The sequence below is a fragment of the Phyllobates terribilis genome, unplaced genomic scaffold (genome assembly GCF_046119375.1).
Source record: "Phyllobates terribilis strain yellow unplaced genomic scaffold, ASM4611937v1 Scaffold_9__5_contigs__length_417890890, whole genome shotgun sequence".
In the NCBI taxonomy this organism is placed as follows: domain Eukaryota; kingdom Metazoa; phylum Chordata; class Amphibia; order Anura; family Dendrobatidae; genus Phyllobates; species Phyllobates terribilis.
The window spans coordinates 220,190,434-220,216,968 of record NW_027362769.1 but is presented as its reverse complement, the minus strand read 5'-3'; the positions used below and the strand labels follow the sequence as shown (position 1 = coordinate 220,216,968).

At 44.1% G+C, this 26,535-nt stretch overlaps 1 long non-coding RNA gene across 1 annotated transcript in view; it reads right to left on the bottom strand.

Moving 5' to 3' along the window:
- Nucleotides 1–4,143: 4,143 nt before the first annotated feature.
- Nucleotides 4,144–26,535, bottom strand: part of LOC141160928 (uncharacterized) — a 39,460-nt gene continuing 17,068 nt past the window's right edge. Inside the window, exons 2-3 of the long non-coding RNA XR_012250577.1 lie at nt 19,062–19,146; nt 4,144–4,640 (exon numbers count right to left, since the gene is read on the bottom strand). This is a non-coding gene — a long non-coding RNA (uncharacterized lncRNA). The remainder of the gene's footprint in view (nt 4,641–19,061; nt 19,147–26,535) is intronic.

The window sequence follows — 26,535 nt, the reverse complement described above, 5'->3', positions numbered from 1 at the left end:
ATCCGAACCATGCACCTCCGTCTCCAAGTCTTCTCTCGTGCTGCGCCAGTTCTCTGGAATGCTCTACCCCAGATGACCTGACTGATCCCTAGCCCCGACATCTTCAAGCGTGCTTTAAAAACCCATCTCTTTAAACAAGCCTACCACCTCAACTCAGTAAACTAACTTTCTCCTATTCCCTCCCTCTAAATATTATTCAGAATCTGTTCCCTACTAGTCATCTGTCTCCACATCCTCCATGCACACGATAACTGCACTCGATACTTGAGTATTGCACTTAAACTGATGATCGGATCATGCAGCCTTATATGAAAATCCCTATTTATTATAATTGCTAGACCTGAAATAACAAGCACTTTTCACCTATTGTGTCCCCCCAATTTCCTTTTAGATTGTAAGCTTGTGAGCAGGGACCTCACTCCTAATGTAACTGTTTAAACTGTCTTACCTTGTATTTAATTTATTGTCTGTACATGTCCCCGCTTAATTGTAAAATGCTGCGGAAAATGTTGATGCTATATAAATAAAAAATTATTAATATAAATTATTATAAACTCTGAACTTTTATTGCATGTGTGTTCATGGAACTGATTTCCTCAATCTTGAGAATTCAACTCATGCCCAGTGGCGTACCGCCAATGGCGGCAGACCACGCGACTGCTATGGGGCCCGTGAGCCAGGGGGGCCCCATAGCAGTCCAGGGGTGGACGTACCGCTGCCGGTGCAGCTGCGCCTGGTCTCCATCATGCAGCTGCATCAAGGGGCCCGCAAGGTGCAGCTGCTCCCTGCACATTGCGGTCAGTGAGCGATCCCTGCAACTCCACTGCTGTCAGGAGGAGAATAGCAGCGGAGCTGGAGGGTTCGTCCTCTGCTTCCTCCCTGATCCAGGCGCGCGCAGCTTGATGACGTCATCATTCAGCGTGCGCCTGTGTCAGGAAGAAAGCTGCCGGCAACCAGGAGGATGCTGCAGGGAAGCGAGCTGAGGTAAGTTGTTTTTTTTTTTTTTTTTTTTTGCTGAAACGCTGGGGAGGGGAGGTGAGGGGAGAGCAATGGTGGGATGGTGGGGCTGGGGGGAGCAATAATGGGGCTGATGGGGCTGGGGAGAGGAATGATGGGGCTGGGAAGAGCAATAATGGGGCTGATGGGGTTGGGGAGAGGAGTGGTGGGGCTGGGAAGAACAATAATGGGGCTGATGGGGCAGGGGAGAGGAATGATGGGGCTGGGAAGAGCAATAATGGGGCTGATGGGGCTGGGGAGAGGAATGTTGGGGCTGGGAAGAGGACTGATGGGGCTGGGGAGAGGACTGATGGGGCTGGGGAGAGGAATAATGGGGCTGGGGAGAGCAATAATGGGACTGGGAAGAGCAATAATGGGGCTGGGAAGTGCAATAATGGGGCTGGGAAGAGCAATAATGGGGCTGGGGAGAGCAATAATGGGGCTGGGGAGAGGAACGATGGGGTTGATGGGGCTGGGGAGAGGAATAATGGGATGGTGGGGCTGGGGAGAGCAATGATGGGGCTGGGGAGAGGAATGACGGGGGCTGGGGAGAGCAATGATGGAGATGGTGGGGCTGGGGAGAGCAATGATGGGATGTTGGGGCTGGGGTGAGCAATAATGGGGCTGGGGAGAGGAATAATGGAATTGATGGGGTAGGGAGAGGAATGATGGGATGATGGGGCTGGGTAGAGGAATAATGGGGCTGGGGAGAGGAATTATGGGGCTGAGGAGAGCAATAATGGGGCTGAGGGGGCCAGGGAGAGGAATGATGGGGCTGATAGGGCCGGGAAGAGGAATGATGGGGCTGATGGGGCCAGAAGAGCAATAAAGCAATAACGGGGCTGAAGAGAGGAATAATGGGATGGTAGGGCTGGGGAGAGCAATAATGGGGCTGGGGAGAGCAATGATGGGGCTGGGGCGAGCAATAATGGGGCTGATGGGGCTGGGGAGAGGAATGATGGGGCTGGGGAGAGCAATGATGGGGCTGACGGGGCCGGGGAGAGGAATCATGGGGCTGATAGGGCCGGGAAGAGGAATGATGGGGTGGATGGGGCCGGGGAGAGCAATAATGGGGCTGATGGGGCTGGGGAGAGCAATAATGGGGCTGATGGGGCTGAGAAGAGCAATAATGGGGTTGATGGGTCTGGGAAGAGCAAGGGGGCTGGTGAGAGGAATGATGAGGCTGGTAAGAGCAATGATGGGGCTGGGAAGAGCGATAATGAGGCTGGTAAGAGCAATGATGGGGGTGCTGGGAGAGAGCAATGATGGAGGTACTGGGAGAGAGCAATGATGGAGGTACTGGGAGAGAGCAATGATGGCGGTGCTGGGACAGAGCAATGATGGGGGGCTGAGAGAGCAATGATGGAGGTGCTGGGACAGAGCAATGATGGGGTGCTGAGAGAGAGCAATGGTGGGGGTGCTGGGACAGAGCAATGATGGGGGTGCTGGGACAGAGCAATGACGGGGGTGCTGGGGCGGAGCAATGACTGGGGTGCTGGGACAGAGCAATGACGGGGGTGCTGGAACAGAGCAATGACGGGGGTGCTGGGATAGAGCAATGACGGGGGTGCTGGGACAGAGCAATGACGGGGGTGCTGGGACAGAGCAATGACGGGGGTGCTGGGACAGAGCAATGATGGAGGTGGTGGGAGAGAGCAATGATGGGGGTGCGGGGAGAGAGCAATTATGGGGGTTTCACTTTGCTTGTACTGTGAAGCCTTGTATGTTTTCCGTGTGCACATAGCCTTACAGTTAATTGGGGAGAGTCACAGAGACTGAATAATTTATATTATCGGCTGGTGGAGATTATAGTTAATGGGGGGCACAGTGCTGCTTATCACTTTATATTTTGATTACTAAGTGTCTAATAGTATATTAATGGGGGGTTACATATTTGTATTCAGGGGCGCAGTGCGGGAGAGACACATGTATACATACAATATGTGACCTTGTTATTTTCTAGGTTGGAGATCATCGTGACAAGACGAGTCGTGGCTGGGAGATGTCGACATGAAGGTCTGACCGGATGGAGAAGAAGCAGCAGAAACCGACTCTGATCAGATGAGACGTCAGCGGTAAGTGCCTGGATGTAAATATTATTCTGTATCTGCACTGTGTGACTTGGAGTGATAATGTTATCTGTAAAATCCCTTAGGCTGCATTCTAACATTTGTGTGAAATGTCCGTGTGCTGCCAGATTTTTTTATAGGATGGTCTACGGACTCGTACAGTTTTATAGATCCATTCACACATCCATGAAAATCACGGATCTGAGAATGAGATCTAAGAGGGTCAGAGAATGTCCTGTTCTGATCCGATTTTGAGGATTAGAATAGGACATGCTCAATGCGTTGGAAAAACAGGGCAGCACACCGACACTGCACACAGATGCAGGAATGTAGCCGTATTATGTATAGCACAGTCTCTTAGTATATAGTGTACTCACTTATTATGTATAGCGCCGTCCTTAGTTATATAGTTTCCGCTTTTATTATGTATAACACCCTCCCTTATTATGTACCATCCTCTCTAGCTCTAGGGGCTCACAGTTGGGGGATCATACTGTGTTGGGGTCAGCACACTTTGCCCTGGGAGTTGAGGTGGGGTATAGTAGGGTCATTATACTGCGTATGTGAAGGAATTCACCATGGGGGTATCATACTGTGTTTGGGGGGCCCTTTTATTGGCATCACACTTTATGGGGCAATGAAAGAGAGATCTAGGACTTCAGCAGGAGGAAAATTACTATGTAAAGGATGGAAAGTTGTGAGATCTGATCTTTGGTGACCCGACTATTATTTACATTTTCTTTTTTGGGGGGGCCCAATTAGAGCTTCTGCTATGGGGCCCCATGATTCCTATGTACGCCCCTGCTCATGCCACTTTATTAAACAAGGAATTCTACTTATGACAATGGTCAGAGTACCCTGATCTACTCCACAAAGGGTCACTTCTCCTGTTCAGTAGGTATGACCAAACAGCACACAGACAAGAAACAAATCACAGAATCACGGTTTATTAATATCAAGCAGTTCAAATAATTCAAATCTTCGGCATATTTACAAAGTGATAGACACACTCAATTAGCAAGAATCAATGTTTATCAGATAATCAAAAAGTCACGGTCTCTTGGAGTACTGTCAACTTATCTGCCATCACGTCAGCACATCCTCGTGTGAATCTATGCAAAACATATTTCATTAAGCATTACAGATTAGTAGAATAATCAGTAAATATATACTGATCGGGGGTCGTTTAATATCCTTATTTATACAAACAGAGAAATGCTTAACCATCCGCCCTGAACAATGTGTAATAAATTGATCAGAGCACAGAGGCTGCAATTATTCCGGGCAGCGCGAGTTCTGTTTACACAGGATGATGCGCTGCTGAGAACAAAAGATCATTTCATCTGACAAACGAGCATTTTGGTAGTTTATCGGCATCCTGTTTAGACTGTAAGATTATTGCGAAAAGAGCTTTCCTATGAATGCTTGTTCATGATACTCTTTCAGTGTAAATGTGCCTTAACACGGGTAATATTAGAGTAAATATTTTATTTAACATAAGTAATGTTGTTGGCTGCTTCCATGGATAACTACATTATTCTGTGTATGATGATCCTGATCGCTGGGGTTACACATCTGTAAAGAGAGATTTAATGGTCAGCATGAGACAGTTGTGAAATAGAAAGTGTTTTTACAAATATTCATTCCTACACCATTTATTTATTTATGCATGGTGTACTTCTTGTAGACTGAATTAGGACTAGGACACCACTTTATATTTATCAGTACCTTCATTGTCTATGTGCCTATATTGATTGTCCTTTCTGGACAACCCCTTTTTAAATGAGATACAGTGTGATCTGCTGGTCAATACAGCTGCACAAGCCTAAATGGTTATTTCCATCTCAGCCATTAAGGTGGGAATATTGTTTCCAAGCACAGACCACCAAGGTACGGCTGCCTAGACAGCGGAATGTAGCTGAGCTATGCAGTTTCCAAAACTCCCATAGAAGTGAATGGGAGTTATGAAAACAGAGTAACAAAGGGAGCTGCAATATTTCAGTAGTCCCAAGTTACAGAAACAGCATTGCTCACTATATTGCACTGTTTCTCTAACTTCCATTCACTTCAGATGCACTTGACCATTTCCTCAGCCCCACACCCTTTTAGCGGAACATATGACTTTTTGCACTAAAAGAATGCAAAGCAGGTTAAGGACAATAATGTAGAGCATTTTTTATTGTGAGCAAAATTCATGAACCACGTGTGCCATTCTAATGAATTTGCAGCAAAAATGTCTGCAAATACCAGAGACAAAAAAAAGAAAGGTGACTACATATGGGAATAACCACTTACAGTGCCTTGAAAAAGTATTCATACACCATGAAACGTTCCACATTTTTTTTCACGTTAAACCCACAAACTTAAATGTATTTTATTGGGATTTTATGTGATATACCAAAACAAAGTAGCAAGTATCTGTGAAGTATAAAGGAAATGATACACGGTTTTCTAAATATTTAAAAAATATAAATCTGAAAATTGTGACATGCATTTGTATTCAGTCCCCCTGTGTCTATACTTTGTAGGACCACCTTTCTTTGAAATTACTGTTGCAAGTCTTTTGGGGTCTGTCTCTATCAGCTTTGCACATCTAGAGGCTGAAATTTTTGCCCATTCTTCTTTGCAAGCTCGCTCTAGCTCAGTGAGATTAGATGGAGGCGTCTGTGAACAGCAATTTTCAAGTCTTGCCACAGATTCACAATGGGATTTAGGTCTGGACTTTGATTGGGCCATTCACACCATGAATATACTTAGATCTAAGTTCACATGTTAAAATCTGGCCCATAGGATTAGTATATTTGGCCTTTGATCCTGGATGTGTGTCACCCCAGCCCAGGATGCCACAAATAATAAAGGCTGTGTCTGAGAGCAGGAGGGAGGTTCCCTGGTTAGGGACAATTAGCATACAGCACCTCCTGTCCCAGGCCAGTAGGGGGAGCTGGCTGCCCCTATAAAAGCTGGAACTGGGGGCAGGGTTAGAGAGAACTGGACGACCTAGCTCAGGAGTGAGACTAGTCCCAGAGAAGGAGGGACAGTTCAGCTGTAGCTGAGGAGGTAGTGAGGCAGTGGAGAAGCCACGAACCAGGGACGTACGGCGCCAAGAGCCTGTCCTGGCCGAGAGGAACCACCTAACCGGACATTGGCGTCCGAGGCTGTAAAGACTCTAAGTCCAGCAGCAAAGAACCAATCCGCGAGGGATTTCATGTCCCTTGGCCTAAGAAGCACGGAGGCTCCGCCACAACGGAAGGGACTAGCAAAGCCAAGAGAGGCCAGAGGTAAAAGGAGCCCAAGTTGCAAGTCATACGGGCGAGGATACAAGGCACGCTCAGGGACGTGGGCTATTATACCACGAAGAGGGGAATAGTCAGAAAGAGCATAGAGAGCACGGTAGGCCTACACACTCACCCTGACCAGAGGGGCTTCCCGAGTGTTCTCAGACATCCAAGCCCCCTTATAGCCGGTACTGTTGTTGGGTCATCGCCATCTGTTACAATAAAGACCCTGAACTGTTTAAGCGGACTCTGCATCCTGACTATCGCGGCCGGAACTAGCACCCCCAACATCCACCTACACAATGCGGGGGCATTTATGCATATAGCATTTATGCATACTTTATCAAAGTGCCATAATTTAGCAAAGTGCCCTGGCAGTTAGAAAATGGCATTGCTAATATTCATCTTTCTTCTCTTCTTACAGGTATATATTTTTCACTGCTTGTGTGATCTGTCCTGAAAACTGCATTATATCTCCATGCAATGCTCTGCAGCCTATCAATTTCTGGTATATATTTTTCACTGCTTGTGTGATCTGTCCTGAAAACTGCATTATATCTCCATGCAATGCTCTGCAGCCTATCAATTTCTGGTATATATTTTTCACTGCTTGTGTGATCTGTCCTGAAAACTGCATTATATCTCCATGCAATGCTCTGCAGCCTATCAATTTCTGGTATATATTTTTCACTGCTTGTGTGATCTGTCCTGAAAACTGCATTATATCTCCATGCAATGCTCTGCAGCCTATCAATTTCTGGTATATATTTTTCACTGCTTGTGTGATCTGTCCTGAAAACTGCATTATATCTCCATGCAATGCTCTGCAGCCTATCAATTTCTGGTATATATTTTTTCACTCCTCTAGCTTTTTTATTCCATGATACTTAAAGGTCATCACACTTACTTTAAGAGTTTATGATCCATGCCGAGTTTACTAGTCTGTTTTTTTTTTTTTTTTCCCTGCACTTTATGGTCTCCTGTTGTCTTTTAAGCTAGTGATTGATTGTTAATGAGTTAAATCTGTGCAGATCTAAGCAGATACGTCCCTATATATTGAGACTTAGTTAAGGGGCAGCATTTATGCGGGGGCATTTATGCATACTTTATCGAAGTGCCATAATTTAGCAAAGTGCCCTGGCAGTTAGAAAATGGCATTGCTAATATTCATCTTTCTTCTCTTCTTACAGGTATATATTTTTCACTGCTTGTGTGATCTGTCCTGAAAACTGCATTATATCTCCATGCAATGCTCTGCAGCCTATCAATTTCTGGTATATATTTTTCACTGCTTGTGTGATCTGTCCTGAAAACTGCATTATATCTCCATGCAATGCTCTGCAGCCTATCAATTTCTGGTATATATTTTTCACTGCTTGTGTGATCTGTCCTGAAAACTGCATTATATCTCCATGCAATGCTCTGCAGCCTATCAATTTCTGGTATATATTTTTCACTGCTTGTGTGATCTGTCCTGAAAACTGCATTATATCTCCATGCAATGCTCTGCAGCCTATCAATTTCTGGTATATATTTTTCACTGCTTGTGTGATCTGTCCTGAAAACTGCATTATATCTCCATGCAATGCTCTGCAGCCTATCAATTTCTGGTATATATTTTTTCACTCCTCTAGCTTTTTTATTCCATGATACTTAAAGGTCATCACACTTACTTTAAGAGTTTATGATCCATGCCGAGTTTACTAGTCTGTTTTTTTTTTTTTTCCCTGCACTTTATGGTCTCCTGTTGTCTTTTAAGCTAGTGATTGATTGTTAATGAGTTAAATCTGTGCAGATCTAAGCAGATACGTCCCTATATATTGAGACTTAGTTAAGGGGCAGCATTTATGCGGGGGCATTTATGCATATAGCATTTATGCATACTTTATCGAAGTGCCATAATTTAGCAAAGTGCCCTGGCAGTTAGAAAATGGCATTGCTAATATTCATCTTTCTTCTCTTCTTACAGGTATATATTTTTCACTGCTTGTGTGATCTGTCCTGAAAACTGCATTATATCTCCATGCAATGCTCTGCAGCCTATCAATTTCTGGTATATATTTTTCACTGCTTGTGTGATCTGTCCTGAAAACTGCATTATATCTCCATGCAATGCTCTGCAGCCTATCAATTTCTGGTATATATTTTTTCACTCCTCTAGCTTTTTTATTCCATGATACTTAAAGGTCATCACACTTACTTTAAGAGTTTATGATCCATGCCGAGTTTACTAGTCTGTTTTTTTTTTTTTTCCCTGCACTTTATGGTCTCCTGTTGTCTTTTAAGCTAGTGATTGATTGTTAATGAGTTAAATCTGTGCAGATCTAAGCAGATACGTCCCTATATATTGAGACTTAGTTAAGGGGCAGCATTTATGCGGGGGCATTTATGCATATAGCATTTATGCATACTTTATCGAAGTGCCATAATTTAGCAAAGTGCCCTGGCAGTTAGAAAATGGCATTGCTAATATTCATCTTTCTTCTCTTCTTACAGGTATATATTTTTCACTGCTTGTGTGATCTGTCCTGAAAACTGCATTATATCTCCATGCAATGCTCTGCAGCCTATCAATTTCTGGTATATATTTTTCACTGCTTGTGTGATCTGTCCTGAAAACTGCATTATATCTCCATGCAATGCTCTGCAGCCTATCAATTTCTGGTATATATTTTTTCACTCCTCTAGCTTTTTTATTCCATGATACTTAAAGGTCATCACACTTACTTTAAGAGTTTATGATCCATGCCGAGTTTACTAGTCTGTTTTTTTTTTTTTTCCCTGCACTTTATGGTCTCCTGTTGTCTTTTAAGCTAGTGATTGATTGTTAATGAGTTAAATCTGTGCAGATCTAAGCAGATACGTCCCTATATATTGAGACTTAGTTAAGGGGCAGCATTTATGCGGGGGCATTTATGCATATAGCATTTATGCATACTTTATCGAAGTGCCATAATTTAGCAAAGTGCCCTGGCAGTTAGAAAATGGCATTGCTAATATTCATCTTTCTTCTCTTCTTACAGGTATATATTTTTCACTGCTTGTGTGATCTGTCCTGAAAACTGCATTATATCTCCATGCAATGCTCTGCAGCCTATCAATTTCTGGTATATATTTTTCACTGCTTGTGTGATCTGTCCTGAAAACTGCATTATATCTCCATGCAATGCTCTGCAGCCTATCAATTTCTGGTATATATTTTTTCACTCCTCTAGCTTTTTTATTCCATGATACTTAAAGGTCATCACACTTACTTTAAGAGTTTATGATCCATGCCGAGTTTACTAGTCTGTTTTTTTTTTTTTTCCCTGCACTTTATGGTCTCCTGTTGTCTTTTAAGCTAGTGATTGATTGTTAATGAGTTAAATCTGTGCAGATCTAAGCAGATACGTCCCTATATATTGAGACTTAGTTAAGGGGCAGCATTTATGCGGGGGCATTTATGCATATAGCATTTATGCATACTTTATCGAAGTGCCATAATTTAGCAAAGTGCCCTGGCAGTTAGAAAATGGCATTGCTAATATTCATCTTTCTTCTCTTCTTACAGGTATATATTTTTCACTGCTTGTGTGATCTGTCCTGAAAACTGCATTATATCTCCATGCAATGCTCTGCAGCCTATCAATTTCTGGTATATATTTTTCACTGCTTGTGTGATCTGTCCTGAAAACTGCATTATATCTCCATGCAATGCTCTGCAGCCTATCAATTTCTGGTATATATTTTTCACTGCTTGTGTGATCTGTCCTGAAAACTGCATTATATCTCCATGCAATGCTCTGCAGCCTATCAATTTCTGGTATATATTTTTCACTGCTTGTGTGATCTGTCCTGAAAACTGCATTATATCTCCATGCAATGCTCTGCAGCCTATCAATTTCTGGTATATATTTTTCACTGCTTGTGTGATCTGTCCTGAAAACTGCATTATATCTCCATGCAATGCTCTGCAGCCTATCAATTTCTGGTATATATTTTTTCACTCCTCTAGCTTTTTTATTCCATGATACTTAAAGGTCATCACACTTACTTTAAGAGTTTATGATCCATGCCGAGTTTACTAGTCTGTTTTTTTTTTTTTTCCCTGCACTTTATGGTCTCCTGTTGTCTTTTAAGCTAGTGATTGATTGTTAATGAGTTAAATCTGTGCAGATCTAAGCAGATACGTCCCTATATATTGAGACTTAGTTAAGGGGCAGCATTTATGCGGGGGCATTTATGCATATAGCATTTATGCATACTTTATCGAAGTGCCATAATTTAGCAAAGTGCCCTGGCAGTTAGAAAATGGCATTGCTAATATTCATCTTTCTTCTCTTCTTACAGGTATATATTTTTCACTGCTTGTGTGATCTGTCCTGAAAACTGCATTATATCTCCATGCAATGCTCTGCAGCCTATCAATTTCTGGTATATATTTTTCACTGCTTGTGTGATCTGTCCTGAAAACTGCATTATATCTCCATGCAATGCTCTGCAGCCTATCAATTTCTGGTATATATTTTTTCACTCCTCTAGCTTTTTTATTCCATGATACTTAAAGGTCATCACACTTACTTTAAGAGTTTATGATCCATGCCGAGTTTACTAGTCTGTTTTTTTTTTTTTTCCCTGCACTTTATGGTCTCCTGTTGTCTTTTAAGCTAGTGATTGATTGTTAATGAGTTAAATCTGTGCAGATCTAAGCAGATACGTCCCTATATATTGAGACTTAGTTAAGGGGCAGCATTTATGCGGGGGCATTTATGCATATAGCATTTATGCATACTTTATCGAAGTGCCATAATTTAGCAAAGTGCCCTGGCAGTTAGAAAATGGCATTGCTAATATTCATCTTTCTTCTCTTCTTACAGGTATATATTTTTCACTGCTTGTGTGATCTGTCCTGAAAACTGCATTATATCTCCATGCAATGCTCTGCAGCCTATCAATTTCTGGTATATATTTTTCACTGCTTGTGTGATCTGTCCTGAAAACTGCATTATATCTCCATGCAATGCTCTGCAGCCTATCAATTTCTGGTATATATTTTTTCACTCCTCTAGCTTTTTTATTCCATGATACTTAAAGGTCATCACACTTACTTTAAGAGTTTATGATCCATGCCGAGTTTACTAGTCTGTTTTTTTTTTTTTTCCCTGCACTTTATGGTCTCCTGTTGTCTTTTAAGCTAGTGATTGATTGTTAATGAGTTAAATCTGTGCAGATCTAAGCAGATACGTCCCTATATATTGAGACTTAGTTAAGGGGCAGCATTTATGCGGGGGCATTTATGCATATAGCATTTATGCATACTTTATCGAAGTGCCATAATTTAGCAAAGTGCCCTGGCAGTTAGAAAATGGCATTGCTAATATTCATCTTTCTTCTCTTCTTACAGGTATATATTTTTCACTGCTTGTGTGATCTGTCCTGAAAACTGCATTATATCTCCATGCAATGCTCTGCAGCCTATCAATTTCTGGTATATATTTTTCACTGCTTGTGTGATCTGTCCTGAAAACTGCATTATATCTCCATGCAATGCTCTGCAGCCTATCAATTTCTGGTATATATTTTTTCACTCCTCTAGCTTTTTTATTCCATGATACTTAAAGGTCATCACACTTACTTTAAGAGTTTATGATCCATGCCGAGTTTACTAGTCTGTTTTTTTTTTTTTTCCCTGCACTTTATGGTCTCCTGTTGTCTTTTAAGCTAGTGATTGATTGTTAATGAGTTAAATCTGTGCAGATCTAAGCAGATACGTCCCTATATATTGAGACTTAGTTAAGGGGCAGCATTTATGCGGGGGCATTTATGCATATAGCATTTATGCATACTTTATCGAAGTGCCATAATTTAGCAAAGTGCCCTGGCAGTTAGAAAATGGCATTGCTAATATTCATCTTTCTTCTCTTCTTACAGGTATATATTTTTCACTGCTTGTGTGATCTGTCCTGAAAACTGCATTATATCTCCATGCAATGCTCTGCAGCCTATCAATTTCTGGTATATATTTTTCACTGCTTGTGTGATCTGTCCTGAAAACTGCATTATATCTCCATGCAATGCTCTGCAGCCTATCAATTTCTGGTATATATTTTTTCACTCCTCTAGCTTTTTTATTCCATGATACTTAAAGGTCATCACACTTACTTTAAGAGTTTATGATCCATGCCGAGTTTACTAGTCTGTTTTTTTTTTTTTTCCCTGCACTTTATGGTCTCCTGTTGTCTTTTAAGCTAGTGATTGATTGTTAATGAGTTAAATCTGTGCAGATCTAAGCAGATACGTCCCTATATATTGAGACTTAGTTAAGGGGCAGCATTTATGCGGGGGCATTTATGCATATAGCATTTATGCATACTTTATCGAAGTGCCATAATTTAGCAAAGTGCCCTGGCAGTTAGAAAATGGCATTGCTAATATTCATCTTTCTTCTCTTCTTACAGGTATATATTTTTCACTGCTTGTGTGATCTGTCCTGAAAACTGCATTATATCTCCATGCAATGCTCTGCAGCCTATCAATTTCTGGTATATATTTTTCACTGCTTGTGTGATCTGTCCTGAAAACTGCATTATATCTCCATGCAATGCTCTGCAGCCTATCAATTTCTGGTATATATTTTTTCACTCCTCTAGCTTTTTTATTCCATGATACTTAAAGGTCATCACACTTACTTTAAGAGTTTATGATCCATGCCGAGTTTACTAGTCTGTTTTTTTTTTTTTTCCCTGCACTTTATGGTCTCCTGTTGTCTTTTAAGCTAGTGATTGATTGTTAATGAGTTAAATCTGTGCAGATCTAAGCAGATACGTCCCTATATATTGAGACTTAGTTAAGGGGCAGCATTTATGCAGGGGCATTTATGCATATAGCATTTATGCATACTTTATCGAAGTGCCATAATTTAGGAAAGTGCCCTGGCAGTTAGAAAATGGCAGTTGGACAGGGCAGGAGACAGGTAAGACATGCAAGACAAACCAACAAACTTGCTTACAGGTCATCTTTTTGGCAAACAGTATTCACCATTTGTATCTGTGCCATTTATTTTCTGGTTGCTACAATCATCCACATTCACCGTTCTCCCACATATGCGGCACACTTAATCCATATTAATCCCTCACTCCTCTCTTCTCCTATGTACAGTTGTCATGCTCTCTTCACAATGTTATACCACGCAGATCCATTCATTCCCACCATACAACGCAGGAAACGCTCTCACAAATCACTCAATCATCTGCTCACTCTCTGTATCTTCCTTCTATTAGTCGCAGGTGATATTTCTCCCAACCCAGGACCCTCCAGTAATAATAACACTAACTCTTTCCCTGTTGCATTCAGAAACCCTGCTAATCTTATTAATATTCCCTGCATATCTTCTGTCTCATTCAACTGTGCCCTTTGGAATGCACGCTCAGCTTGTAATAAACTCTCTTACATCCATGACTTTTTCCTCTCTAATTCCCTCAACCTTCTGGCTCTCACTGAAACCTGGATCCAGCAGTCGGACACCACCGCCGCTGCAGCTCTCTCCTATGGTGGCCTACATTTCTCTCATACCCCGCGACCTGACAACAGATCAGGTGGAGGTGTTGGTCTGCTTCTTTCAACAAAATGTACTTTTCAGGTTATCCCCCCTGTACCCTCCCTTATCTTCCCGTCCTTTGAGGCCCACACAGTCAGACTCTACCGGCCCTTCTCCCTGCGAGTGGCGGTTGTCTATCGCCCCCCAGGTCCCCCCCGTTAATTCCTGGATCACTTTGCTGCCTGGCTTACAAATTTTCTATCCTGCGACATCCCCACGATAATCATGGGAGACTTTAACATCCCAATTGGCGATCCTCTTTCCCCATCTGCCACGCATCTTTTATCATTAACCTCCTCCTTCGGCCTTTCACAGCTTGCTAATTCTCCTACACATGAGGACGGGAACACATTGGACCTGATCTTCTCCCGGCTTTGCTCAGTACATGACTTTACTAACTCTCCCCTTCCACTCTCTGACCATAATCTTCTTTCATTCTCTGTCAAGAACTGTGACTCTACTCAAGACACTCCCACCGTCCACACTTATAGAAATTTATGCGCCATTAACACCCAGAAATTTATAAAAAGGTTGCAATCATCATTGGCCCCAATCTCCTCCCTCTCATGTCCCGACTCTGCATTGAAGCATTATAACAAAATAATGCTATGCGCCCTGGATGAAGCCGCACCTCCTACACAAAGAACAATTCGGCATAGACTGCGACAACCCTGGCACACGCCTCAAACACGTCTTCTCCAGAAGTACTCCAGGTGCGCTGAACGGCTGTGGAGAAAATCAAATCTGCCCAAAGATTTCCTCCACTATAAATTTATGCTGAAAACATATAACTCTGCCCTTCACCTCTCCAAACAAACCTACTTTAACAACCTCATCATCTCACTTTCCAATAATCCTAAACGACTCTTTGACACGTTTCATTCTCTCCTCAATCAAACAGCACAGGCCCCGACCACCGACCTCAGCGCTGACGATCTGGCTAACTATTTCAAAGAAAATATTGACCATATCCGACAGGAAATTTTCTCCCAATCAACAAATGTTATGCATGCTCCCCCCCGCCACATTGTATCTTGCTCATTTTCTGACTTCGAACCAGTCACGGAAGATGAAGTGATCAGGCTCCTTGCATCTTCTCGCCCTACCACCTGCACCAGCGACCCTATTCCCTCACATCTCCTTCAGTCCCTTGCTCCAGCTGTCACCTCTCACCTAACTAAAATTTTCAACCTTTCCCTCTCATCTGGTATCTTTCCCTCTTCTTTTAAACACGCCAGCATACAACCATTACTTAAAAAACCATCCCTCGACCAGAACTGCACGGCCAACTACAGACCTGTTTCCAATCTTCCCTTTATCTCTAAACTCCTGGAACGCCTGGTCCACTCCCGTCTAATCCGCTATCTCTCAGACAACTCTCTTCTTGACCCTTTACAATCTGGTTTCCGCTCTTTACATTCTACTGAAACTGCCCTCAGTAAAGTCTCTAATGATCTACTAACAGCTAAATCTAATGGTCACTACTGCCTGCTGATTCTCCTGGATCTCTCTGCAGCATTCGACACTGTGGATCATCAGCTCCTCCTCACTATGCTCCGCACTATTGGCCTCAAGGACACGGTTCTCTCCTGGTTCTCCTCTTATCTCTCTGACCGCTCCTTCTCTGTGTCTTTTGCCGGCTCCTCCTCCTCCCTACTTCCTCTTACTGTCGGGGTTCCTCAAGGATCAGTCCTAGGCCCCCTTCTTTTCTCCTTATACACCGCTCCTATTGGACAAACAATCAGTAGATTCGGTTTTCAGTACCATCTCTATGCTGATGACACCCAATTATACACCTCTGCTCTGGACATCACCCCTGCATTACTACAAAAGACCAGTGATTGTCTTTCTGCTGTGTCTAACATTATGTCCTCCCTCTACCTAAAACTGAATCTGTCAAAAACTGAACTACTCGTCTTTCCTCCCTCCATTAATCTACCTGTGCCCGATATTGCCATCTCCGTTTGTGGCTCAACCATTACTCCCCAGCTACAAGCCCGCTGTCTTGGGGTCATTTTTGATTCAGATCTTTCTTTCACTCCTCACATCAAATCACTCGCTCGTTCATGTCATCTACACCTCAAAAACATCTCAAGAATCAGGACTTTTCTCACCTTTGACTCGGCAAAAACTCTTACTGTCGCTCTTATTCATTCTCGTCTTGACTATTGCAATGCTCTACTAATCGGTCTCCCTCTTACTAAACTCTCCCCTCTCCAATCCGTCCTGAACGCAGCAGCCAGGATCATATTCCTCGCCAACCGCTACTCAGATGCCTCTTCCCTGTGCCAGTCATTGCATTGGTTGCCCATCCAATATAGAGTTCGTTTTAAACTTATCACGCTTACCCACAAAGCGCTCCATGCTTCAGTACCCCCCTACATCTCCTCCCTTGTCTCAGTCTACCACCCTACACGTGCCCTCCGTTCTGCAAATGACTTGAAACTAAAATCCTCCATAATCCGAACTTCCCATTCCCGTCTCCAAGATTTCTCGCGTGCTGCGCCAATTCTCTGGAATGCACTACCCAGGACAGTTCGATTAATTCCCAATACCCACAGTTTCAAGCGAACCCTAAAAACACATTTCTTTAGACTGGCGTATCACCTAAACACACTCTGTCCATCCCAGCTTTCCCCCATATTAAAATCTTCTTCAACTTCGGGTTCAAACCAACCATGCACATAAAAGCCTCTGTCAGGACTGCACACATACTGGCTGGCGACCAGTCCATGTATTATTATTTATCCTATTCAGTATATCAAGGCTGCATTATACAATATATGTACTTTTTACCTTTTGTGTCTCCCCCACTTCCTCATAGACTGTAAGCTCGCGAGCAGGGCCCTCACTCCGTTCGATTTGAGATATGCTTATTCTGTATTGTCTGTATAAGTCCCCCCTAAAATTTGTAAAGTGCTGCGGAATATGTTGGCGCTATAAAAATAAACTATTATTATTATTATTACACTGCCTTGGGGCTACACTCCTCCCGTGGGGAGTTGTACTACTCTGTGCTGCACACCCACATCTGCCCCAGCGGTCTGCCTTGCAGCGGCGGTTATCCCTGACCGCAATCCACGGGTGGCGTAGTCGGACATTTAAAGCACTGATTGATAGACTGCCACAACTTGGTCTGACCACCCTGAGCCACGGGATCGGGTTGCCACTACTACCCCCAGCATCGTACAGGGGGCGAGTCAAATGCTGATACAGTTTAAAGAAATGATGAAAAAGGGAGCCGACGTCAGTTGATACTCCCTTCACCATCATTCCCCCTTTGTGTCAGTGCAGCGGGTGCTATGATATTATTTAGCACCTGCTGTGCCGAGCAGTGAAGCGCTTCAGAATGCTCGCTACCGAGACAGGAGCAGCAGGGAATCGGGGAGGGGGAGTATTTTTATTTATTTATTTTTTTAATGTAGGAGCCATTACTCTGTATGGAGGACTATGGGGGCCTATTACACTGAATAGAGGACTACGTGGGGCCATTATACTATATGGAAGGCAATGCAGGGCCCAGTATACTGTATGAAGGACAGATTCTCAATGGGATTTAGGTCTAGACTTTGACTGGGCCATTCAAACCATAAATAGGTTTTGATCTTAACCCTAGAACGCATGACCATAAAAATCTACATTTTCACATACCTGGGGCCTTTTAGGCCCGTGTGCAAATAATAAATAAATGACCAACTAGAAATGACAAACAACTATATACCTGAGGAATACCTAGAGTTTCAAAATTCTAACTAAAGTAATCTTGCAGAAAATAGAAAACAATTAACAGGGCGGGCCTGCGAGGCCCCAGGTATGCGTTCTAGGGTTAACCAATCCATAGTAGTTCTGGCAGTATGTTTAGGGTCATTGTCCTGCTTGAAGGTGAACCTGTAAGGTCTCAAGTTTTGCCACCTTTAACAGGTTTTCCTCCAGGAATGCCCTTTATTTAGCTCAATCCATCTTTCCATGAACTCTGACCAGCTTCCCTGCCCCTCTTGAAGAAAAGCATCCCCACAGCATGGTGCAACCACCACCATGTTTGACAGTGAGGATGGTGTTTTCAGGGTGTTGTGCAGTGTTAGTTTTAAGCCACACATAGCTTTTTGCATTTAGCCCAAAAAGTTCTACTTTGGTCTAACCTGACCAGAACACCTTCTTCTACATGCCATGTAGGGGACACAGCTAGTATAGGGAAGAATATGCTCTCCTCGGATGAGACCAAAGTAGAACTTTTTGGGCTAAATGCAAAACCCTATGTTTGGTGAAAAAATAACACTGCATATCACCCTGAAAAAAACATCCCCATCATCAAACATGGTGGTAACAGTATCATGTTGTGGAGATGCTTTTCTTCAGCAGGGACATGGAAGCTGGTCAGAGTTGAGGGGAAGATGGATGTAGCTAAATACAGGACAATCCTGGAGGAAAACCTGTTGGAGGCTGAAAAAGACTTGATGCTGGGGCGTAAGTTCACCTTCCAGCAGAACAACCCTATACATACTGCTAGAGCTACAATGGATGGTTTAGAACAAACCATATTCATGTGTTTGAATGGCTCAGTCACTGTCCCAAATCTGTGGCAAGTCTAAAAAATTGCTGTTCACTGGCGCCTCCATCCAATATCACTGACCTAGAGAAAGTTAGCAAAGAATAGTGGGCAAAAATTTCAGCATTTAGATGTGCAAAGCTCGTAGAGACATATCCCAAATGTCTTTCAGCAGTAGTTGAATACAAATGCACGTCACAATTTTCAGATTTATATTTTTAAGATAATATTTAGAATACCATGTATCATTTCCTTTACACTTTACAAATACTTGCTACTTTAAAATAAAATCCCAATAAAATACATTTAAATTTATGGTTGTAACGTGAAACTAAAACATAATACTTGATATGGTGCCCTTTTATATGCATATGTCTTATTATCTAATACATAGTAGCATCTTCAGCGCAGGAGCCGCTCTTTAACATAAAAACAGGGGATGCGCCCGTCTCCATCACATTAATTTTCTCTAACAAGATATTTGGATAGAGGTTGAAAAAAGGTCAACCTCTTTGATGACGGATATAATAAAACAATAGCTTGTACATAATATTTAATTCAATTCTATATTTCTACAATATGATATAGGAATAACATACCTTATTATCGGGCTATTGGGCCGCACTTTACAACTAAATGTTTTTCTTCAGAGATACTTTCATGGGTCTTGACACCAGAACAAGACTAGAAAGTAATATAACATTGTTTCAGGACAGTCAATTACAAAAACACAACTACAAAATTTACTACTGAATTATTTAGCATTCATATACTCGAATATCAGCATATTCTTTATAAGTCAGACCTTATATATTCTGTCATATTATAGATCTGTGTTGTATCGCTCTGTTATATGGCCCTCATAGCTTTTAACCCCTTTCCAACGTGGTAAGTAATAGTACGCAGCACGTCGTAACCCCAGGTTCACCGCGGGCTCCGGCTGTGAGCCCCCACTGAACGGGGGACATGTCAGCTGACATGTGCCCGCAACAGCTGCGGGTGGAATTGCAATCCACCCGCGGCTGTTAACTAGTTAAATGCCCTGTCAATCTCTGACAGCGGCATTTAACAGCGCCGCGCCGGAAGCGCGTCACTTACCCCGCCCATCGGTGACCCCATCACGTAATCGCGGGTCACTGATGGGTGGGCATGACAACCCTGGGTCTGCAGCAGACCCCAGTGGTTGTCATGTACTGATCGCTATGAGTGCCGCCCAGTGGTCAGCATTCATAGCAAGTGAGCAAATCTGCTACATACAGGCAATCTTGCTCATCTTGCTCATCGCCTGTATGTAGCAGAGCCGATGAGGCAAGTGCTGTTTCTAGTCTCCCATGAAGACTATTGAAGCAAGCAGAAAGTAAAAAAAAATGTTAAAAAATATAAAAGTTTAAATCACCTCCCTTTCGCCCCATTCAAAATAAACCAATAAAAAAAAAACCACATACACATATATGGTATAGTCGCGTTCAGAATTGCCTGATCTATCAATATAAAAAGAGAATTAATTAGATTGGTAAATGGTGTAACGAGAAAAAAATTAAAAACTCCAGAATTACGTTTTTTTTGGTCGCCACAACATTGCAATAAAATGCAATAACAGGCGATCAAAACATCGGATCTACCCCAAAATGGTATCAATAAAAACGTCAGCTCAGTGCGCAAAAAATAAGCTTTCATCCAGCCCCAGATCCTGAAAAATGGAGATGCTACGGGTCTCGAAAATGGCTCCATTTTTTTTTTTTTTTTTTTTAGCAAAAATGCTCATCTACTATGAGCGCCGGCCATCAGGCGGCGCTCATAGTAGATCAGCAATGACAACCACAGGGGTTTCCTGCAGACCCCGGGTTGTCATGCCAACACATCTCGCCCTGCAATCATGTGACAGGGGCGCCGATGGGCGGGTCTAATGACGCGCTTCCAGTGTGTGCATGTTAAATGCCGCTGTCAGAGATTGACAGTGGCATTTAACATATTAACAGCCGTGGGTGGATCGCGATTCCATCCGTGAAGGGCATATGATAGCTGCCAAGTTCCTGAAAAGGTGCAGGCTCAGCGCCGGAGCTCGCACCAAAGAGCGGGAGGCGACCTATGACGTACCTATACATCATAGGTCGTAAAGGGTTTAATGCATGCTATTATTCATCTAGCCTTGGCAGCAGCTGCCTGATACTGGTCATTAAAGTTTAGTTTGTTGTCCATCCCTACACCCAAGTCTTTTTCAGCAACAGTTTTACCTGGTGCTTTACAATTTAGTACATAATTAAACATTTTATTTCTCTGCCCAAGTGAATAACCTTACATCTATCTATATTAAACTTCATTTCTCAGCCCAAGCCTCCAGCTTACATAAATCCTTCTGCAATATTAAATTATCATCCTCTGTGTTGATTACCCTGCAGAGTTTAGCATCACCTGCAAATATTAATCTTCTACTCTGTATGCCCCCTACAAGGTCACTAATAAATATATTAAAAGGAATAGGGCCCACTACTGACTCATGTGGCAGTCCATTGATAACTGAGACCCAATCCGAGTGTGTTCCATTAATAATTACCCATTGTTTCCTATAACTGAGCCAGTTGTTAACCAAGTTACACATATATTCCCCTAGTCCCATTATTCTCATTTTATGTACTAGCCTTTTGTGTGGCACCGTATCAAATGCTTTTGAAAAGTTTATATAGACAATATCCACTGCGTTTCCCTGGTTCAGTATGGAACTTAACTCTTCATAAAAGCTTAGAGGTGTAGCTGGGTTTCAGCTCAAGGGGGGCAAAACATCTGAGTGAGCCCCCCCTTGAGGTAACCTAATCATAGGTATAGGGGAACCTCAGCAGATGACTATGCTGTTGCTTAAAATGTCCATACAAAGATTAACACTGATATTATCGCTGTATAGTGACCATATAGTGGTTGATACCAGTTCTGCATAACATCTAAGAGATTACAGTACAGGTATTGATGGTGACTAGTGATGAGCGAGCACTAAAATGCTCGGGTACTCGTTGCTCGGGTCGAGCAAATTGGAATACTCGGGTGCTCGACCCGAGCAACGAGCCCAATGTAAGTCTATGGGAAACTCAAGCATTTTTCAGGCTGCTCCCCCCGGTGGTCTGCAGAGGGCCTAAAAATTGCTCAAATCGATGGGAACAGTGCTCAAATGACATGGGAACAGCATGGGGAAGAACCCTGGAAGCATTTCTGACTGCCAGGTCACTGCTGTTAACAACGTTGTCAGAGTATTACGCCACTTTTACGGACTCACAATAAAACATACAAAAACGAAACCAAAATGGATTTTCCTGGGAAATATATTAAGGAACATCCTTTCCAGGGTAATGACTTGTATAGACGGCAAAACAAATAACCAAAACCAAAAATACTCCTCCACACCTTGGGCTATGTTCACATGTTGCGTTTTTGATGCGTTTTTGCAATTTTGCATTGCTTTCAACCAAGACAAATGCATTCACCAGGAAATGTAATTTTAACATTTTACAACCTTATCTGGCCATGTGGTGTGTGACACATCATCAGACACATGCATACAGTGCTGAAAAGACATGGGAACAGCCGGCAAAGACCTCTGGAAGCATCTCTGACTTCCAGGTCACTGCCTAAAAGTGTGCCCATCATAAGTGATCCTTGGCGCATGCGAAGATGCCTCCCGCCATGCACCTGTCGTTGCAGACTTGCAACAATCACCGTCCACGTCCTTGTCCCACTGCAGCGTTCAGTTGTCCCTACCCCATTCCTTGCAATGCAAGCGCAAGCATGCAGGCTGCCAGCCACCCACAGGCTGCAATACTATACTGCCAAATTTTTGACAGCTGCTTGTGTAGCGCCCCGAGGGCTCGGTTGCTACAGGGGTATTGCACCTCACCCAGAGGTGTGATATTCCACTCCCAGGTAAGGATGGAGTGTGGACCAGGGCTCAGTTAGCTGCACACACACAAACACCCCATTTCCGGAGGACGGCTCGACGGTGCTCCCAGATGCGGGCACAACTGACCATGTCCCTGGCTGGAGTGGGGAGGGGGGAAGAGAACCCAGTGGTGTTGGAGCAGAAAGGGGTCGGTTTCTGGAGCACAGGAAGGAGCTCATTGGGTGCAGGTCACCTGAGCTCAGACACAGAAAAACATATAAAAGGTTCACCCTGGATGTGGACTGTTGCCTGTATGTCGTGTGAATAACCAGCTGAGGACTGGGAGCAGCCAACTTAGTGAACTATCTGGCCGAGGACTGGGAGCGGTCAATTCTGTAAATAGTTGCACTTCCTAAAGTGCCCCCTACTGGTTTTATAAGAAACTACAACAACTGACCTCAGAACAAAAACCCGTTAGAGGTGGCCGAAGACAAGGTCCAGCAGCTGGATCGGCTATGCCCTGCAGCCACCCCAGGGCCTTTGTTGAGGGTTTACGAGTGGGTCCCTCATGTTTGTGTTTACAAGTTTGCATTTTATAGAAAGTTGGACACCTGGTCGCAAAGCGCACTGTGACCAGTTAACAAAAGTTTTACATGAAGAATGTTTATAAGAAAAATGTTTTGTATGTGACAGATGTGGTTATAAAAGTGAAAAGAGTTTTATAATGTTTTATATATGTGAAGAAAGTCTTAAAATATTGCTGAAAGAGAAAATGTGCCAGTAACGTTAAAAGAGAAAAATTGCCTCCCATAAAGGGATGAGTAATAATGGTTTATAATTTTATATATGAATGCATTCTAAAAACTTGCATGTTTTTGAATTGTCTTTTGCTCTGTTCCAGCCCGAGGATGTGCTGTGGTTTACCAGGGGGGAATGTAGCGCCCCGAGGGCTCGGTTGCTCCACGGGTATTGCACCTCACCCAGAGGTGTGATATTCCACTCCCAGGTAAGGATGGAGTGTGGACCAGGGCTCAGTTAGCTGCACACACACAAACACCCCATTTCCGGGGGACAGCTCGACGGTGCTCCCAGATGTGGGCACAACTGACTATGTCCCTGGCTGGAGTGGGGAGGGGGGAAGAGAACCCAGTGGTGTAGGAGCAGAAAGGGGTCGGTTTCTGGAGCACAGGAAGGAGCTCATTGGGTGCAGGTCACCTGAGCTCAGACACCGAAAAACATATAAAAGGTGGGGTCCATCTTAGTGAGGGAGTTCTGGGAGAGGGATCCAGTCAGAGCAGAAGGAAGAGAGAGCTGACCGGGAGCAGCGGCTCAGGCTGAGCTCAGCTCCACTAGGCAGGCCTAGAGAAAAGGCCGGGGCCAGCGAGAAGAAGGAGAAGGAAGGAGAAGAGACAGAGGAGTGGAAGGGCTCCAGAAACAAGAAGGCAGAAGGGACCCTAAGAGTGCAGAACGGCCAGCAACCGTTGCATACCCCATTATATCGGGTGGAAGGGTCAGGCTGTGGAAAGGTACCGGATCCCTAAGTTGGTGGAGGCGAATCTACCTTCAGCCAAGAACCGGAAGTTGCGACCATTTTTTGGTGCGACCCCCCACTAAACCAGCTAGGAAAGCACCATATAGGATAGCGGGAAGTGAAGGCCAACGCTTACCCGACACGGTCCGTGGTAGCCGGACAGAAGTCAGGACACTGGTGGGGCACGAGAGGCCATATAAAGGACAGAAGGGAGTACTGTGCCATACTCCTGAATTGCCTGAGGGTTGACCGAGCTCCTCACCTGGTGGACGCAGCGCGGCTCGGGCAGTCCTTGCTGACAGAAGTGACTGGGATAACAACTGTGAGTAAAAGACCCTGGACTGCATCATTGGACTCTGTGTGATTTCTGCTGCGCCTGCACCATCACCCCCATCCTCCCTATACACTGCCCTGAGGCTACACTCTTCCCGTGGGGAGTTATCCTACCCCTGTGCTGCACACCAACACCAGCCTCAGCGGTCTGCCTCACAGCGGCGGTTATCCCTGACCGCAATCCACGGGTGGCGTAGTCGGACATTTAAAGCACTGATTGATAGACTGCCACAACTTGGTCTGACCACCCTGAGCCACGGGATCGGGTTGCCACTACTACCCCCAGCATCGTACAGAAGGCCCGGTTCCGGGTGCCCCACGGCCCAGGGGGCGAGTCACTTGCACTTGAAATGTGGCCTATTAAGCTCGTGAAGGCGGAAGCTTTTCACAACCTCATGCCGGCGGCGGCTGGGTGTCCATACTCGGTCCCCAGCCGCCACTATATTTCCCGGTATCTCCTCCGCCTTCCACAAGCACGGGTCCCACAACATTACCCGTGCCCTCCCCAGTGCACTTACTGCCAAGGACAGCCTAACCACAAACACGTGGACAGGTGAATGTGGCCAGGGACAGTACGGAGCCAGTCCACAACTTTTTTTGCTGACAGTTGTATTTAGCTCGGTGAAAGGACTGGCATAGAGGGAAACCCTATCTACCCTGCATGTCATTTCTCACAGGAAGTCCTGTAATGCAGCTTGTTGCAGAAGCAATGGCAGTCCGTCCAACATCAACTCGCCCTTGTCGGTGGTGCTTTGACACACACACACATCTTTCTTTGCACATTTAATTTCTTGAATATAGAGTTGGACAATGGCCTGATCTGTAATGCGGTTTGAGAAATACGGGCCCACCAGAGAACCAGAGACTCCTCCAGCGGGCCCTGGCTTCTCCTTCAGGAGAGTTCATAATGCCGAAGAGAGGCCATGATGATGATAGAGGCCACCATCTGCTTAGTTTTCTGTTACTTGGAATGAAAGTGCAAGTATGCAGCCAGCCACCCACCCATCCACAGGCCGCAACACTAAACTGCCAGATTTCTGGGCAGCTTTTTGCACTTGAAATATGGCCTTTTAAGCTCGTGGAGGCGGAAGCTTTTCACAACCTCATGCCGGCGGCGGCCGGGTGTCCATACTCGGTCCCCAGCCGCCACTATATTTCCCGGTATCGCCTCCGCCTTCCACAAGCACGGGTCCCACAACATTACCCGTGCCCCCCCCCAGTGCACTTACTGGGAAGGACCGCCTACCCACAAACACGTGGACAGGTGAATGTGGCCAGGGACGGTACGGAGCCAGTCCACAACTTTTTTTTGCTGACAGTTGTATGCAGCTTATTGCAGAAGCAATGGCAGCCCGTCCAACATCAACTCGCCCTTGTCGGTGGTTGACACACACACATCTTTCTTTGCGCATTTAATTTCTTGAATACAGAGTTGGACAATGGCCTGATCTGTAATGCAGTTTGAGAAATAACATGCATAAGCATGGCTGATCCACATTAAAAAAGCAGCCATAGAGTGTCCGGGAACCTTTCCACACACTTTTCTTAGCCAGGACTGCTTCTCGGCAGGGTTGGATGGTCCCACCAGAGAATCCTCTGGTGTGCCTTGGCTTCTACCGCAGGAAAGTTCATGATAGCGCTAACTTTGCAGCTGCTATGGGGCTCTTGAGCGGGGGAGAAAGGTTAGCCCTCAGAATCAAATCCTCTGCTGGGCACAATGTTTTTCAATCTGAAACAGCTTCTCAGTGGGAGTTGTATTTCACCACAGCCATATTCTTTAGCTCGGTGAAAGGACTGGCATAGAGGGAAACCGTATCTACCCCGTCTATTGTTTTGTTTTTTTTAAACGTTTTTTTTTTAAGACAAATGCATTCACCGGGCCGGGAAATGTCATTTTAACATTTTACAACCTTATCTGGCAATGTGGTGTGTGACACATCATCAGACACTTCCTGTTTTATTTATGATGGAGGGACTCTAGAGGGACTCTGGAGGGAGGGACTCTGAAAGTCATAAAGCCTATTTTTATAGGGACATCAGACGGCCCTTACTATTCTTAAAAGGCCAGCAGTCAGCCCTAGCTATTGTTAGAGAGCCATCAGCCGGCTATGCTTTGTTGTTCCCATTATTAACAAGTGGGTGTCCTATACTGTTATTGCACATCCAGTGACTGCAAGGGCTGCCAAAAATTGGACGCAACCCAATACCCCTTTGAAGAGACATAGAGGAGGGTCTCAGTAAAAAAAATGTTCCCATTATAAAGGAGCCAGTCTCCTATAAGTGCTAATGCCCATTCTGTGACTGCAAGGGCTGCCAAAATTTGGGAAAAACCCCACTAAGAATT